The 16,705-nt window shown below is 42.1% G+C and overlaps 1 long non-coding RNA gene across 1 annotated transcript; it reads right to left on the reverse strand.

Moving 5' to 3' along the window:
* Positions 1 to 2,685: 2,685 nt before the first annotated feature.
* LOC121232422 lies at positions 2,686 to 16,484 on the reverse strand. The gene is made up of 3 exons (XR_005930799.1): positions 16,334 to 16,484; positions 6,522 to 6,629; positions 2,686 to 2,986 (listed from the first exon to the last, which is right to left on the reverse strand). It is a non-coding gene; the product is annotated as an uncharacterized LOC121232422 (long non-coding RNA).
* Positions 16,485 to 16,705: the final 221 nt, after the last annotated feature.

Here is a 16,705-nt window from a genome sequence, read left to right on the forward strand (position 1 = left end):
TCATGCGCTGGCGTGGGGAGGGCAGGATTTGACAGCTGGTTTGCTTTCACCTTGGCCCTTCCAGTGCCCTGTCCCATACTGTGATGCCACCACTACCAGAGTAATCTGCGGGCACGCGTTTATGCATATCGTGTATGTGTGTATTCTTGCCCACACTATGCCTTAGAAATGACAGAATTCTGCAAAGAAAGGAAGTGACAGCCCTGACAGCTGGGAAGAAGCATGCAGGGTCAGCGGAACCTCTTTTCTGGGTCATCTTAAAAGAGTCAGACTTCACTCCACAGACCCACTGTAATTTAAACCTACTGTAAGAGAAACAAAACCAAAGCAAAGCAGACACTGTTGGATGGAGGCCAGCCTGCCTAGAGCTACTTTGACACCTCTCATTAGCCATAAATGCCAGGTCTCGCTTCCCCTGCTCAGCCGAAGGTGCTGGATTTTGGATCACTTCCCCTTAGCATGCACCAAGCCTGACCTAACTGCAGCTTCATGGGACCAGACTGAACCTTCAAAGTCCCCCTCTGCTGCATTCAGCTCCATTTCCACGCAAACCCTCTGCATTAAGGCAACCTTCCAACACATACTCCAAGCAATTAGAAGATTTCCTACCTGCTGTAAGGCAGCCTTATTGTGAGTATACATCATAACATAGCTTTTTACGTGCTATTCCATACCCGGATTGTTGCCTTTGTTGCAGGGGGCTGAGCTACAGCCCCTGCGGGAGCTATGAACAGTGCATTTGCAAGCAAAATGTAGGTTTCTGTGCTATTTCTGAAGCTCTGCAATTCACTTCCTGCCTCACACACGGACTGGGGTTTTGCTTAGATGCAAAGCTCAGATTGAGCTGTCAGTCACAATATACTTCTCGTTTTCCTGTTTTAGAAAAGGGATTTGTATCGGTAAAGGATGCACTCAGCTCAAAATCCTGTAGCCTTAACTACATGGGCTCTGGAGCGAAATATTGGAAAGGGATGAAGGTATGTGACAGAATTAAGTCTGTGCTATGAAGCAAGCCTAACTTATGCCCAAATCCCAGCCTTGCTGAAGTACAAACAGTGGTCTCCTCTGGCTGTACCGGACTTGGTATCAAATCCCCGCAGAGCTTGATAAGAAGTTGTGCAGGTAAAAACAAGCTGAATTTTTTAACAGTGTATTACCTAGCAATTTCAATGATTCCTGCTGACAGTTTAGTTTTAAGGACCAAATTCTGAGACAATAACTCATGACCCAATTCTGAAATCAAGGCTACAGTTCACAGATAATTTTCCCCATACATCCCTCAGCAATTTTGGAGAGAAAGAGTGCTAAAAGAAGGCCATAGTAAGCACAAAAGAGACAAAAACAGTTGGCTAGATATTTAAACCAGATAAACACAAGCTAGTAATAAATACAGATTTTCAGCAGCAGTTTTTGCAAACCCATAGAGGGGAGCTTAGCAGCTCCTAAGTCAAGGCAGGTAAGAAGTTGGAGTGTCTTAACTAGTTACTGCCTTACCACACACCACCTGCTTACATCCACTCCATGTGAAATGAAGGCAGAAGGTAACTCGCAGTTAAAATCAGACTGAATTCCTTCAATTCTGACTGCATTCCTCCCTCCTTCCCCACTACCAAAAGGTATTAAGATGTTTACGAATCTTTAGTCAAATCAGTATCATAAAAGACAGCTCAATTTTGAAGGGGCAGGGGGGAGCAGGAAAGCAAGACCAGGATATTTACTGTCTCACCTTTCTCCAGAGCTTAATTTTGAATTAGCTTTGCGGCTTGGCTAATTAGCCCACACACTGATATTTTAAAACGATGATTAATTTTCCCAGCTCCTTAGAATACAGGCTTAATTCTAGTAATCACAGCTGCTCGTTTCTATAGCCTGTTAATGCTTATTGAATCTTTGAGCCCTCAACTTCAAGCCTCCACCTCTGGATACCTTTAAGGAGGAGTTAGACACACATCTGTCAGGCATGATGTTGATATAGTTGCACTCAACTTCAGAAGGAAAGGTGGTAGGTGGTTTAATGATCTCTTAAGGTCCTCTTCAGGGCTAATTTTCCATGACAGAGTCTGATCATAACACAACCTAATTGCACTATTTCAAGAGAAAGTTACCCCATCCTAGTAGCTCCCCCCTGCCCTCCTACCTCTCTTCTATTTGTGTTTTAAGAAATCCTTTCTCTGTAGTAGTTTGGCCATAAGAAAAGCAAGAAGCTTATCTTTGAGAACTATCCCTAGGCTAGATAGACAACTTTCAGGTGATAGATAGGGAACCATCAGCTCTGTCTTTCTGTTGTGCCATATATTGTATGTGACATAAAACTAGGATATTCGATACTGGGAGAAGATGGGTAAAACAGAGTATCTTACTAGGGTTTCACAGTCACAGGCTCTGGGTCTCTCCACCAGCAGACCACTCAGCAGGACAAATTTGATCAGGACTGGATCTGGGCAGAAGACTGCATTTCTATCAGGCTAGTCGTAGTACCGGAGATACAGGTAATATCTGCTCCAGCATAAAATTTGTCATTGCCATTTCCAACCTCAGACAGTCTTTGGACATTTGAACCTTACCTGGAGACACCCGAATGATACTTATGGCACCAGTGTTCTGCGTTGTGTGGCCACCATGTCTATAAAAGACTCCTGGGGACCTTTCTGTTGGGTTTGCTTTACTGTCAGAGTCTGGTCTAGAAAGAAATGAGGGCCTGGGCCCCCTGGCGTTTCCGACAGACTTTTTGAGGCAGGTCCTAGAACAATTATGAAGCAGTTCACAATCCACATGTGCATATTTTTGAAGCGTAAAATGTTCCAGAAATTCCTGGTGTATTCTCCACAATTTCTACCTTCTGTGCTGCTTTCCTTCTTTTTTTCTTATTTCCATTCTCTCACCACTTCAGTAAAGATCAAAAGTCATTATATTCTGTTCTATTTGATGCATGAAATCCCTCTAGACTAATCTCTGCAATGACATACAGATCTGCAGACACATTTTTCTGGAAAAAGTTAAAAAACATTTGAATACTGTTCAGGATATTATAATACTTTGTTCATTTTTAATCACCTCTAGAGTGAAGCTTTATGTTTTTCATTTGAACACAAAGATTTCTTTCATGCCTAAGATGTAAATTAGCAGTGGGCAAAGCAATTCCAAAAAGAGAAAAGGAGAGGGGCTGAACATTTCACCTCCCATCAGAAAATAAGTGAGCTATGGAAGATGCGTGCCCTGAGCTGCAACCCCTCCATCTTCTCACCTCTCAGTCCGGTGACTTGGTGCAGACCCAAACCTACCCACCTCACGTAAGGCTCCCATTCGAATGCCCTGGCCCCAGAGAGACTTTGGAGACCAGCACAGAAGCTTTAAACCTCCCACGCTCAAACTGAGCCTTCCCCTTTGCTTCTTTGCCAAAAACATCTGACAGGACTTCAGTGGCACTCTTCTACAGATGCTGTTTCCTGAGCAGGACTATACAACGTGGCAAGCCACAGTAGCAGGCAACTGAAGTCCTTTAAGTGCCTGTGTTTGTCCCCAGAAAAGAGTACAGGGATGAGGGAGCGAGGAGGGAGATGACGACGTTTGGCAGCACTTGGCCCGAGTGGACTTAGCAGAGTTTCAGCAAACACAAAGCGAGCTGGAAGGGTGACTTGGTTTGTAGCCTGCTGGCCAGCAGTAGGAGAAGGAGCGGAGGACTAAGGAAAGAGTTCCCTGGTCGCAGAGGAGAAAGAGCGCTGGGTTATCAAAAGCATGTGGATGTCAGGGAACCATCTGGACCTCTTTCTGTGGCTTGCAGCTAATCTCCAAATATTTAGTGGAACACTGCTCCCCATGGGTGCAAATGTTTGCTCATCCTTACAGGGGAAACTGTAATACACAATTAGAAGTATGTTTTGTAATACAGTATTGTTTACAAACACACTGGCTGGGAAAGGATGGAAGTTGGTTCTGGTTTTAAGTGATTTTGTTTTATATTTTAGTTCTCTAAAATTAACCATGGTAAACCTGACTGCATCTGACGGCCAGATAGAACAAATTCAAAACCTTAATGTCTGTCTTTAAAATAAAACTAAAGTAATTATCTGATTTCAGATCTCTCCTTTAAAATCCTCTGACTGCAATTGCCTCTGTCTCCTTAGATAAAAAGAAGTGCCTGATCCCCCACCATTGCCTGTATACAATCCAAGGGACAGTACTGAACGCTATGGCGTTTCTCCAAATGTATATCACCAGCAATAAAATCTGGTCAGGTGACTTCAGGAAGAGTTTTCCTAGTGGTACGTCTGTGCTGTAACCTGCTATGAGGAACAGCAAATCTGTCTACCCCCTTTTGGTACAGCACACCCATTACACAGCCCCAGACAGATGCATGGGATAGTACTGTGCTAAAACTCTGTACTACAGACAATGTGTCAGAGATAGGAAAGAGGTAGTGGAGAATAACAATTTCCATTCTCTGATCCTCTGGCAGACAGACTGTCAGCACTGAGCTTTCCTTGCCCAAGGAGGGGACCCACAACCAACACACTGCTGCCCTCCCAGAAGGGTGTCCTTTGGAGCAGAACATGGCAGGAACCAGCCCATACCCAACTCTACTGCCACGCTCCTGCCAGCATAGTGTTTTAAATGGTAAGGTCTTAATGTGCTTTTTGCCCAGTTTCCCCTGCAAAGGCTCAATGCTGTTTATAAGCATCATTTCATCAAGCATTTATCCATCTATGCTGAGAAAACACATGGCACAGCCCCTCAAGGAGTTCAGTTTGGATCTGATGAGATATATCAATGATGCTGCACTAATACACAGTCCTTGTAATCTTTCACAAGACCCTTGGTGTTACCAGAACATTGCCTGATTTACGCTAAACCTACAATCTCTTCATTCATTTCTTAGGTACCACTTCATTCTTCTATTTTAAAATATTCTGTAATTTGCCTAGGTAGGGTTTTTATGCAAGCACACGCCCTTGTCTATTGGCTTTGTTCCAGCCTGAGGTGTTACTTTTTTTCTAGCACACAAAAAGACCTCACATATCCCACCCTAAAGGCTGCAGTATTTCAATGCTGTTTGAAGTCGTCGTGTCTGTAACACCATCCCTCCAAGGATGTGAAGAAGGGTGCTAGCGTATAGATCATTTTTTAAACTGTACACCAGTTAGGAAAAAAAAGACACTACACGGGAAGTGTCGTTGCTGTGAATTGGATTTATAACGTTTAAAGAACCAACAAGTGGACTTGTAATGTGACGTACCTACAGATTCAGATGTTAACTTCTCAGGAGATGAAGTACATTCATTGAGTGCTGAAAACAGAACCTGGTTATAGAAGAGCTCCTAATTTCATTCCAGCCTGACCAAATATAAACTTTGGTCAAACAAGGAGTTACTGGATTTGTCAAAGATGTAAAGGAAACACGAGTTATCCTAGAAGCTGCAACATAACCTAATGGTGAGTTTCAGCCTAACATGTAATGAAGAATCTGGCCTATACTGTAAAGACAAGAGTAGTCTGGTCAGACTATGGATGCTACGCTATGGGCCCAGAGCAGAGACTGCCATTTAACAATGCAGTTCTGGGAACCGCAAAGTCACATTCCCTGCCTTGGGATACCCAAGTAGGTTAGCTCTTGACTCCCTCTAAGCATTCAAAAAAATTAGGGGATCTCAATTACAACCCTCTACAATTTAAAAAAAAAAAAAAGAAAATCAAGTACATTCGGACTGAGATGCAATTTGTTTCAATAGGGAACAGAGTACGGTATGATTCAACTGGAAATAAAACCTAACTGCTCTTAACAGCATCCTGCAAAGCTGCTAAGGACCTATACATGGACAGCAGGATCAATACAAGCTAAACTTACATTTCATAGCTGGAATCAGAGCCACTTCATACTGACAAAATAATAAAACAGCAAAAGAACAATGGGACACTCTGGCACGTGTATATTTGCTAAAACCACCCATAATGAAGGCTTTAGCAATGCAGAACTCAACCTCCCAGCTCAAAGTTTTATTGGCCATTATCTCACTGGATTTGGAGCAATGGCTCTGAATGCAGTAAAAGACATTCATTTTTCACAGTGTTTCCCCACATAACTAACAAATTTGTTTTTATAAAAAAAGACACAATTTTGAAATCCTCAGAGTGCCTGACTTCTAATGGTGCCAGATATGTTTCTCTTTTCATTAGCATTCAGGGATCACTATGCCCAAACCACCCTCATCTACTTTTTCCACTCACGTAAATGCAGCTGATGTTGGATCACCAGCCATCTTGGTTCTGGTCCAAGGTGATAGCTTAGGACCAGAGCAATCAGATATACAGAGAGGCTGTTTCTAAATTAGAATGGAAACTGCTAGACATCCCCAACATAGCCTCCCACTGGCCTGTTTCAATATGATGTGAACTCTGTGAAGATCTTGTGGCTACCCCACCTCCCTGGTTGAGAATTATAGACATTTCTCTCAGTTTGTAGAATGGTTGCAAAAGTAGATATATTCAGAAATTCAAAAAATTATCAAAGAACTCACAAGTGTTACCTAAAGCTCTGGAATGCACGTATTCTTCAACAGGCTTTGCACAGCTTCCCCCTCCATGGAAAGAAAGTGAATGAAATGGCAGCACAACATGTTCCAGGTGGTAACTGTCTGAAGAGGTCACAAGCAAAAAAAAAAAAAAAGACAGAAATTAACAGGGCATCAAGGTACCTGGTTAGCCAAATTTTGCTTCTCCTAGGGAGAAGTACTGTCCTCCCTTCATATTGCAACCCTTGCGAAGAGAGCAGGAACTTGAAGCCAGAGACCTCCTGCTTTCTCCTGGCGCTTCTCAGTTCTTTGCATCTCAGCCCAATGACCCAGATCTCAACACTACATCATTCTGAAAATCTTTGATATCTTGTTTCTCTCTTTCATGAAGTCAGGTTTTGGGCCTGATACAAGACATAAACATGGTCCCCCTCAGCTGGACATGCCTAAACTTCGCTGCTGGAAGAAGGCTTCTTCAGGAAGGCTGGACCCTTTTCCTTCCCTGACTTCACTGGACACTTCCTCACTCTGCCATCTCTCATCGTCCACCCTCCTGGTCAGCCTAGACCTCTTGTCTCCTCTTTGCCCACAACTGTCCTTTCTCTGAGGCACATCCAGGAGCTCACCACAGCCAGTGACACCAGGGAATGAGATGTGGTGACCATTCATATCATCCTCTGCTAGCCCCTTGAGTAACTCTTGCACCAGTTGTAACTGTCCTCTGGGATAGCCAGGCTTCAGCAGGCAATGGTATCACAGCAAGTGCCATTAACCCAGTCACATCCACACATCACATTTTACCTTACAAAGCCTGCAGTAAGGATTTGTCATCTTTATTTCCACTTAGCTTCTTCTCACCCACCTTCACTGCAGCCCTCGCTCTTTCTTTTTCTTTCTTTGTCATACTCAGACCTATCCCCAGTGAGCTAGGGTTGGATACTTCTCTCACCACAGCCAGCTAAGAGTTTGATATAGCCTAAAATCAAATCAGTTGTCTCTGCTTTCTCTGCAGTAAATGGAGAGAGACAGCTCCAGAGGGCTGTTCATCCCACTGTATTCAGGTATGCCAGCGAGGGGAGGAATGTGTCACCTTAGAGAGAGCAGGAGATCAGGCAGCAAGCTCCAAGATGAGAAGCTGAACATTCAGATAGCTACAGTTTGGCAGTACCACCTTAGAGCATGAGTAAGAAAGATCTGAAAGACAGAGACTGACTGACTGATAGAGAGTTTCACTCCCCTGGAAGCCCAGATGTCCTGTCCTTTCCATTATCACTTTCAAGTTAGGGGGAGTGGGTGGGGAGGGGGTGTGTGATTTCTGGTGTCCCCAGGAGGTTGCAAAGACCAGAAGGTCATATTCAGCACTGGTCTCTGGGGCTGATATCAGTTCTGTGCAACACCATGCTCAATGTTAGGTTATCATTTGGATCAACAGCCACAAATGTTTCTTTCAAACTTCTTTTCAGACTCTGCATCAAGGTTAAGCCTAGTTCTCCAGGATCCACATCAGCCTCCGTTTAAGGCAAGGAAAACAAAGGAAACAGTTCCTTTGAAACTACTAACGATTGAAGCCTTTTAATTCTTTTCCTGTTTGCCATTAATTTCTTCCCCCGTGAGTCTCAGAGCTTGCTGCTTTATCTTCTAAGCCTTAGAAGCCTTGTTTCCCTCAAGGACACCTTGGATTTATGAACATTTCTTTCTTTGTTCACCATGCCCTTCCAATTTTTTTTCAGAATCAGGAAGTCATTACAGCACCAGTTGATTCTCCTTGCCAAGTGAATCTTGAGTTTGGAAAGTAAGTGTTTTCTGTATGCAGGGAATCCTTTCTTGATTGTTTTCCAAGTAATACAGAATGCCTATTATAAGAAAGAAATCTCTATATATCCTTACAAAAACATAACATTAATAAAAAGAGATAAATCTAGATTGAACCTCTATTTCCCCACCCCAATCTTCAAAACAACCCCAAAATATTATCATCATTCAGTGAAAAGACTGTCTCCTTTGTAAATCAACAAATTCACCTTTTCTCAAGTCTGCTTCTTCTTAATAGTCTCATATGTACTTTCTTCCTTGCCTTGATTTTTCTCTCTCTGCTCATTATCATTAGGAGTCCTATTCTTACCAGGCATGTAAAAGGGAATCTTGAAGACTTTACTGATGCCCACATCTATAGTCTCATTTTTCCTTTATGTCCTTCCTTCTCAGTCCAACATAAGCAATGCACAGTCAAGTCAGAGGCTGCATATCTTTATTGACAGTGAGTCCTACTTATAAACAAAAAAGAATTCAATCTCCTCTCCTGATTTCACAAGTCTGTCTAAATGAATATTCCGTCAGTTTAGGACATATCCTGATAATAGAGTTAAAAGTTATTTCAGGTCTCTTCATTCCCCTTGCCAATTTGTACAGCTTTTCAGGCAGACGTTGTCCAAAATACTGTTCAAAATATTTTTCCCTGGTTGTTGTGATAAACCCCAAACAAATCAATAAATGCCTAGCCCACTGAGCAAACACAAAAAAGAGTCTGTATGACAGACCACCAAAATATGTTGTCAGACTATCCAAACTGGCAGAGAAAGAGTAAGTACTGAAATAATGAACCAACTCCAGGCTGAGTTACCATACGGGGTTATTAGTAAAATCATGCTATCACTCATCAATTCAACAAAAGAAAGGCCACCCTCGTGCACCTCACTGATGTGCTGTGGAAGGCAATAGTAAAGCAAAGGGCAGAGCCTGGCCACGTGCGTGAGAACGATAGGATCCCACTTGACCTGGAAGAGTGACGTATTTCCTTCTGGAGCGTGGCATGTGATCCACTGGGAAGGAGAGATGGGGAACAGGATTTCTAGTGAACAACCCCTGTGTTTACTGGACGACTTGAAAGAGGACCAGCCTTTAGTGGGCTCCTAACGTTGGCAGAGGTGGGAGGGACAGCCTATCCATGGGGAAAAGAAAAAAAGAAAAAGAAAAGAAACTAAGAAATTGATAAATTTGCAGTTTATCACTGGCTTAAAAGCCCACCTTGCATATTGTTCCAGATCACAAGCCCAAGCCTGCTTTCAGGGAAGTCAGTGACAGCCAAGGATCACGGTCCATTCCAGTTAAGTAATTTATATCCTTACAAGGGATATTTAGGATACCAGTGAACATATAAGTTTCCAGTTCCTTTCAGCACACAAATACCTGTGCTCTTTTAGAGTATACATATTTTAAAACTGTTGATGCTTGCATCTTGCTCTTGCCTTTATGGTCTTCAGAAGCTAAAATATAACAATCATTACCCATATTTACTTCATTTATTTAAAATCTCATCAGCTTGTCTACACAACACAGGTTCTCACATGGATGAAGCCACAGACGTTCTGTGGGCATTCTTGGGCTGCTCCGCAGAGCTCTGAGGAGACAAAGGTGCAAGATGAGCACCAGCCTACATCTGAGACCTGCCCTGGTCTTCCTGCTACACCGAGGCACAGCAAGGCAGTGCAATCTGCGTGAAAGATCCTCATATGACAAAACCAGCAAAAGGAGATAAAAATCCGGAAGAGAAGCAGAGTCCTTTGGCACATCTTCCAGCAGAGTCTATTTCAGAAGCACAGGCAGAAGCCCAGCCTGAGGTTTAGCTAGGAAGGTCACAGGCAAACATTTACCAGTTTTTGACATCTGCTTGCATGCAGGTCGTCCTCTGAAAACTACAAAGCTGTTCTTCATGATGGAAAAACACACAAACTCTCAAGAACTACATTCCTGAGAGCTTGCCAATCCCTTCAGCCACACTCCTTGGAGTTGTAGAAAGCATCAGTCATTTTTTTTTTCACATTGGGATTCTCTTCAGTGGTACCTTCCCAGCAAAAGGGAAACCCACTGTATCCCTTCATTTTGTAGCACAATGTAGAGGGCCAGAGGGTTATCATCGCATGAGGCCAGTAGTAGTGGTCCCCAAGACCAAGAATCTCAGAAAAATGTTATTGGCAATCAGTTTATGATATCTGATCCTGTTTCTCACCAGGAGTGCAACCCATTAGGAAGGGGACCCCAAACAATTGCCCAAGCTTTTAAGCTGCACCTCAATTTATACACATATTGCAGATATGTTACTGTAAGAACTAAGCTAAGCAAGTTTTTTAGAGTATAGCTTTTGTTTTACTAGGATGATTTCTGAAACATGCTGCTTGTACCAACTCTACAGATCTTAGAAGGAGCAAAAGGGAGATAATTAAAGAAACATCACAAAAAAATGAACCAAAAGACGTTTTCATTTCAGAATCTTCTAGGGTGAATCAAAAGCTGTACAGCATGTTGTAATGCTGGTAAGCTCTGCTTTTCAGCAGTATTACACTTCCGTTTCTAGCTCTCGCTCTGGATATTCAGGGATTCTTGAGAGAACTAGCAATTTCAGACTGAGTAAAAGTCAGGTATTTAATGGTGCAGGATAAATGCACATAATTACACAGCTCTGCATTTTAGTATACCAGTATTATTAACACCTATAGAATACAAACATTTCTGTGTCACCATGTAGAATGACTCATTTAATCTGGAATTAAAATGCATTCAACTCCAGGGCAAAACAACACTGCTGTTTGACTACGCGTAATCATAGGTCAAGAAGCAAAGAAGAATATCACATTCAATTAAGACTTCTCACAACCTGAAAGATGCAGAGTAGAATTTAGTCATTTAGCTGGAGGGAGCGCTATTATTCTTATGAAAAAGAGATGGGAAATTTCCTCATTACAAATATAGCTAATTAAAAGATGAATTTTCCATCATGCAATAAATTCCAAGATACCAACTTCTAGATTTGATTCAAGGAAAAAACCAAAAACTTTTCAAAACTTTTCAAAGTCAAAACTTCCAAATATTTCATGAAACAAAATCCTCTATAAATATTTCATTAGAATGCTTTTTGGAAAGCCCAAAAGGACTGTTTGGATAAAATCATTAACTTTTTGACTTTTACATAAATGAATAGAGTATAATATATCTGAAATGAAATTGTCACTGGAGCCAATACATGCTTCTGTGAAACATTTCAGTTTGTCACCTGAACACCACAACAGAAAGGTTTCCACCAGGTAGATGTACAAGCAGGCATCAGGAAAAGGGTTTTTCTGTAACGTTATTTGGACCATTATTTAATGGAAAAAAGTATTATGAACTTAGAAATAGAAGTCAGACACACACTTTTTACCAAAAGGCAGTGAAAACTAGGTCACGTGTTTGTGCCCTTCAAAAATTTCTTACTCTCTTTCCCTACTTGTGTCTCCTTCCAAGTATTCTTTGAGGTGATGACGAGGTGCAGGAAGGTTACAGCTTTCCTGACAAGCTGGGCTCAAGCCTGAGTCTACATAATTTATGAGAGCTGAGACTCACAGGCCAAAAAAGGCTGCAGAGAAAATAAAGGCTGCACAGCAAATAAAGGCTGGACACCTCATCGTGCCCTCTCCTGGAGCTCTTGTTCTGAGTCACAACATCAATATTAAGTCAAAAGTTGAGAGAGACAAATTCACATCAGTTTCAAAGACCTGCAGGCAGAAAGGTTGTGGAGTAAATTGCCAACTCTGGAAAAGCAGCTGCCTATATGAAATTAAATTTTTAAAAAAGAGCACAATGTATTGATCTGATCTTTGCCAGAATAAAATATTAACCATAAGACCCTTCCTTCACACCAACCACAACCATTATACTGATAAAAAACCCAGGAAGATAATAAAGTCATCTCACAAAAGAAAGAAAATAACCCAGAGAGATTTAGAACAGCATTTGCCCCAAACAGGTTTTCTTAAAATATTTTGCTACAGATAAAAGGACTTCACTTAATAGAGCTTTACTTCCTTTTCTTGAGCAAATGTTTGTAAATCAGAGAGGAAAATGGCTAGTAACAGTCCCTTGCAGATTTGCAGGAACCTTTCAGTTGTATATTACGTGACCCTTGCTACCATGATGTCCATCAGGTTAGCTGGGATCACCACACAATAAATCGTAGAGATTTTTAATAAGTGAATCTCTCCTGCGGCTTCCCCTGTCCTCTGTCTAGTCATCTATCTCTGCGATTTATAGGATAACACATCCCAATTCTACAGGTAACTCCAAATAGCAGCGGTTTATAAATCAACCTGGTAAAGCTGCTCTCCTTCTTGCTCTAAATAAGCTGCCTACCCTACAGCCCAAGAATCAGGACTTTTTGTTAGTTTCCTCTTCTCCCATCCTACCAACTCTGAAATAAGAGCTCTGTGACAAAGGACATGGGGAATTTTCAGTTTTTCCAGGAAGCAGAAAGGACTTAGTTGGGGCCCTAGAAAGTCCTGAGGCTTCCATTTAGTTTTATAAGGTTACTTAACTTTTTCTGGGATTTTATGGTCACTTTTTAACACTAAAAATTAGAACATTTAAGTAAAGCATTTGTCTTTATGAACAGATAAAAGCAGTTCCAATATATTTTCCCAATCTGTCTAAAATAGTTCTTGATTACTTCTACTGAGTTATGTTCTAGGAAAACCCACATAGCTTATAAGCCGTACAACTGGCAAAGCCACAGCCCAAATAACAAGTATAATTCTACGTCAACCACAGCACCATGCAGTCCCCGAGTGACTGACTGTGTTTGCGTGCACATACACCTACAGAACAAAAGTACTCCAGCATCAATACTCTTTCCATACAGACCACACATGAAGGCAAGGGCGGTGACTTAATGCACAGTGGCCACATTTTGGTTCGTCTTTCAGAGCCCTCCTGAAAAATGCCCATGTGATGGTGCTCAGGGTGCCTCAGGAGCTCAGGGCACCCCGAGCGGAGCACCCAAAGAGAGCTGGACACCTTCCTATCCCAACGGATGCCACCTATTCCACGAGTCCGCAAGTCCTTGCTGCACACATGAAGAAAAGCTGCCGCGCACCCTAGTTGGAGCCACCAAGGAAAAAATACAGAGGACTCAAGAGGTCAGAGAGACACTCTTCAGCAGCTTCTCGCACAGCCAGCCCTTCAATATGACTTTAATGCCCAGAAGGGACCTACAAATACAACCGCCAAGAAGAGGATGGAAATGTTGCCCAGCACAGAGTATTTAGTGAGATGCAAGGTCAGTAACATCAGCAACAGCAAAGGGTATTGAATAGGAGAAGTTTCAGCTTGATATTCAGCCTGTGAAGGAATTCAGGGAAGGACAGCAGAGTTTAAACAGCAAACATGCAAAAAAAAAGCTCAATTTGGGGCAACCAGTGATAGCACAGTGATGGGACAACAGAGAGAAGCAGTTTTCTACATCTCTTAAAGCAGATCAAATCTTTCAGCTTACATTTTTCCTGAGCCCTCACTTATACAAGTTCTCAAAGGCATTTCTGTGGCAGTTTTTTCCCCAAATGAAAGCTCAGTAAGAATTTGGCCTAGCTGAATTGGCAATTAAAAGCGCGCATGAAATAGGAGGAACTGCTTTTGGAAGGATTGATAGGGATCATCGATACTGTTGTTAAGGTAAGAAAGATCATTCAAATATACTTGATGAAACTCAAATATAATTTCAGCTGTTGCCATTTCAGTGTAATGTGGTCCAGTACTCCCAGAAAAGTCCATGTGAATTCAATCCAGATGAGATTAACATGCTCCAAGGGTGGGACTTAAGACAGATGTGCCTCATAAGCAACATACCTTCTCCGACTGTCTCCGCACTGGAAATATAAATTACTTTATATTTAGAAGAAGTTTAAAAAAATAAATATGAATCTGCCTCTAACTGTTAAACTAGAAGTCAGCTATTTGTCAGACAGATAGATCTTGTTCTAGAGTGCTAAGGAAAACCTTATAAGAGGACAGTTTCCTCACTGCAAAGTTATTTAGGAGTTCTCTCTACCTTCTCCCTGGGTCCTTTGAGACACCATGACAACCCTAGCATGACAGGGGCAGGCAGAGCTCTGCTTCAGAGCTCAGATTTTTTTGTCTGGAAGGAGATAAGTCATTTTGTTCAGAGCAAATGCTTGTTTCACCAACACGGGACCAGTAACAATAGTATTGAAAGAGTAACTTCACTTGGATCATCAGTTAATTAAGGGATTAACTTTGGTCTCTGAGCTACATGACTGCTTCTAAAGGAAAATTTTGGCCGGTGCTCTTACCGACATGAAGAAATCCATGACTACCTGATTGCACAAAGTGCTAGGTGCCATCAAATACAATGGAAGGAGTCAAGGAATAGGCTCTTTTTAAGATCAGGTTCTCCATAGCTGTACACGTCTCCCTGGGTTATGCTCAAATGAAATTTTCTAGGTGGAAATTCCATTAGAATCCTTCTGCTTTCTGCTTGCTTCTACTGCAAGGCTTATTGCTCAAGGGATCAACAAATCCAGTCAGCAGACCCACTCCAAACCTGGTTAGCCACAGCAGTAACCATTATGAATCAGCTGAAATTTTCAGTGGAAATTTCTATCACATTTCCAAAACCTGTGGAAGAAGCTACAAGCATGTATTTACGATGTTCAGATTTGCATTAAAATGATCCAGTTTCACCATTGTGAATTTTCTGCTTATGTCTTCAGATCTGGACTGGAGTTCCCACAGATCACCTTTGTTGAAGCCAAGTAGCCAGCCTGGCAGAACCAGAAATGAGAACAGGCTTCAACGATGACACAACACAACTGAATCTTGACCTCAGGGCAAGAAATTTTTCTGGTACAGCTAGAGATTTGTGAAATGAGCAATTATGCAAGAGTTCTCAGAAGTCAGAGGAGGTTAAAGGAAAAACACAGAGGTATCTTCCAGAAATACATCAACCCTGTACACTTGCTGGGATGCCAAACAAGATTTTTGACATGAGCTAATATCTTCTTGTGCAGCTGGGCTAAGACTTCTTAATTTCTTCATCACCCATTGAGGGCTTCGCCCTTTAGGATTTGGGGGAAGGAGACTGTGGGTAGGTGTGAGTGTGCATGGGTGATGACAGCGGTGAAAAGACGGAGGGGATCATTTTCAAGAAAGTGAGAGATGTTTGGGGGTTTTTTTAACCCTTCCAATAGTTACAGTTCTTTCCGCTTGTTTTTGTCATATCAGCGAAGTACTGAAATATCACCACTTTGGCATTGAAATTCTCTTCAGAATAGAGAGATGATGGTGAATGTGTTGCCCGTGATTTCAGATCACCCCTTTGAATGCTTGTTATTCCAAGCTCCATTATCCTTTTAGGTTTGAATACTTCTGCTTCCTGCATCCCCTCCTAACATGATTTTATAAGTGTCTGCAAAACAAGTATCCTGAGATGTCACGAAAGCTGTGTGTAAAGCACAGGAGGTTTGCTCAGGCTTTGGGGTGTCTAAATGTCAACTAAGAATAATAACAAAAACAGAGGTCACCTTCAAGTCACCAAGCAACTCAGACTCATGATTTTATCAGTCTCTGTCATGGCCCTCCATTGCTGTCAGGATGAAGAGTCCAACTCTATTCAGCTGCTGCTTGTACAGAAGTTATTTCATACCTCTCGACAGCTTAGTCTCCCTCTCCATACTTTTCCTATCTCTCCCCAAAGACTCCTCCTGCGAGCTCTACAAGCTGCTACATGAGTATTTCTCTCACCAGTTCCATGGTTTTTCCGGGGTAGTTTCCCAAGTCCTACATCAGCGGTGTCTAGCAAGCCCTCACAGCTCCCATTCAGGCTAGGATACGTTTGAAGACTGTATCCCTTCAATTACACTATTTCAGAGCAGGCAGAGACAGTGTCATATCATAGATCCCCCACATGCAACGTGGTAGATTAACTGACCTAAGCTACTCTTTTTCTTGGCTTCTAGTCAAATTCTGGCTCTGCTTATTTCAACAGTCTTCTGAGCTGCAGCTACCTCAAAGGACGTCTTGCTGGCAGCAAAGCCCTCTCCAGTTTACACCTGAAGTCTGGTTCTCCATTTGCCATCACAGTCTAAGAAGGGCCTTTGAATCACTCTGTCTCCTCGGGAGGGTTGCAGGCACGCCTGTGATTTTCCAACGGTGGGATGTTCTGAACAGAGAAATTTCAAAAGACACATAGAAATAAGAAAGTGCTGATTTACAGGTACTCTACATCAGGAAAAGTGGGAGTATTTCTTTAGCACACTATTGAAATGTGTGTCTCTTGCTTCAGGATGAACATGTCATTTTAAATACCACGTTATGAGTCTATGTGTATGTAATAAATTCCTTCCTGAATCTCCAGGGCTGTGGCTATCTGCTTGCCA

The sequence above is a fragment of the Aquila chrysaetos genome, chromosome 18 (genome assembly GCF_900496995.4).
Source record: "Aquila chrysaetos chrysaetos chromosome 18, bAquChr1.4, whole genome shotgun sequence".
NCBI classification, from domain to species: domain Eukaryota; kingdom Metazoa; phylum Chordata; class Aves; order Accipitriformes; family Accipitridae; genus Aquila; species Aquila chrysaetos.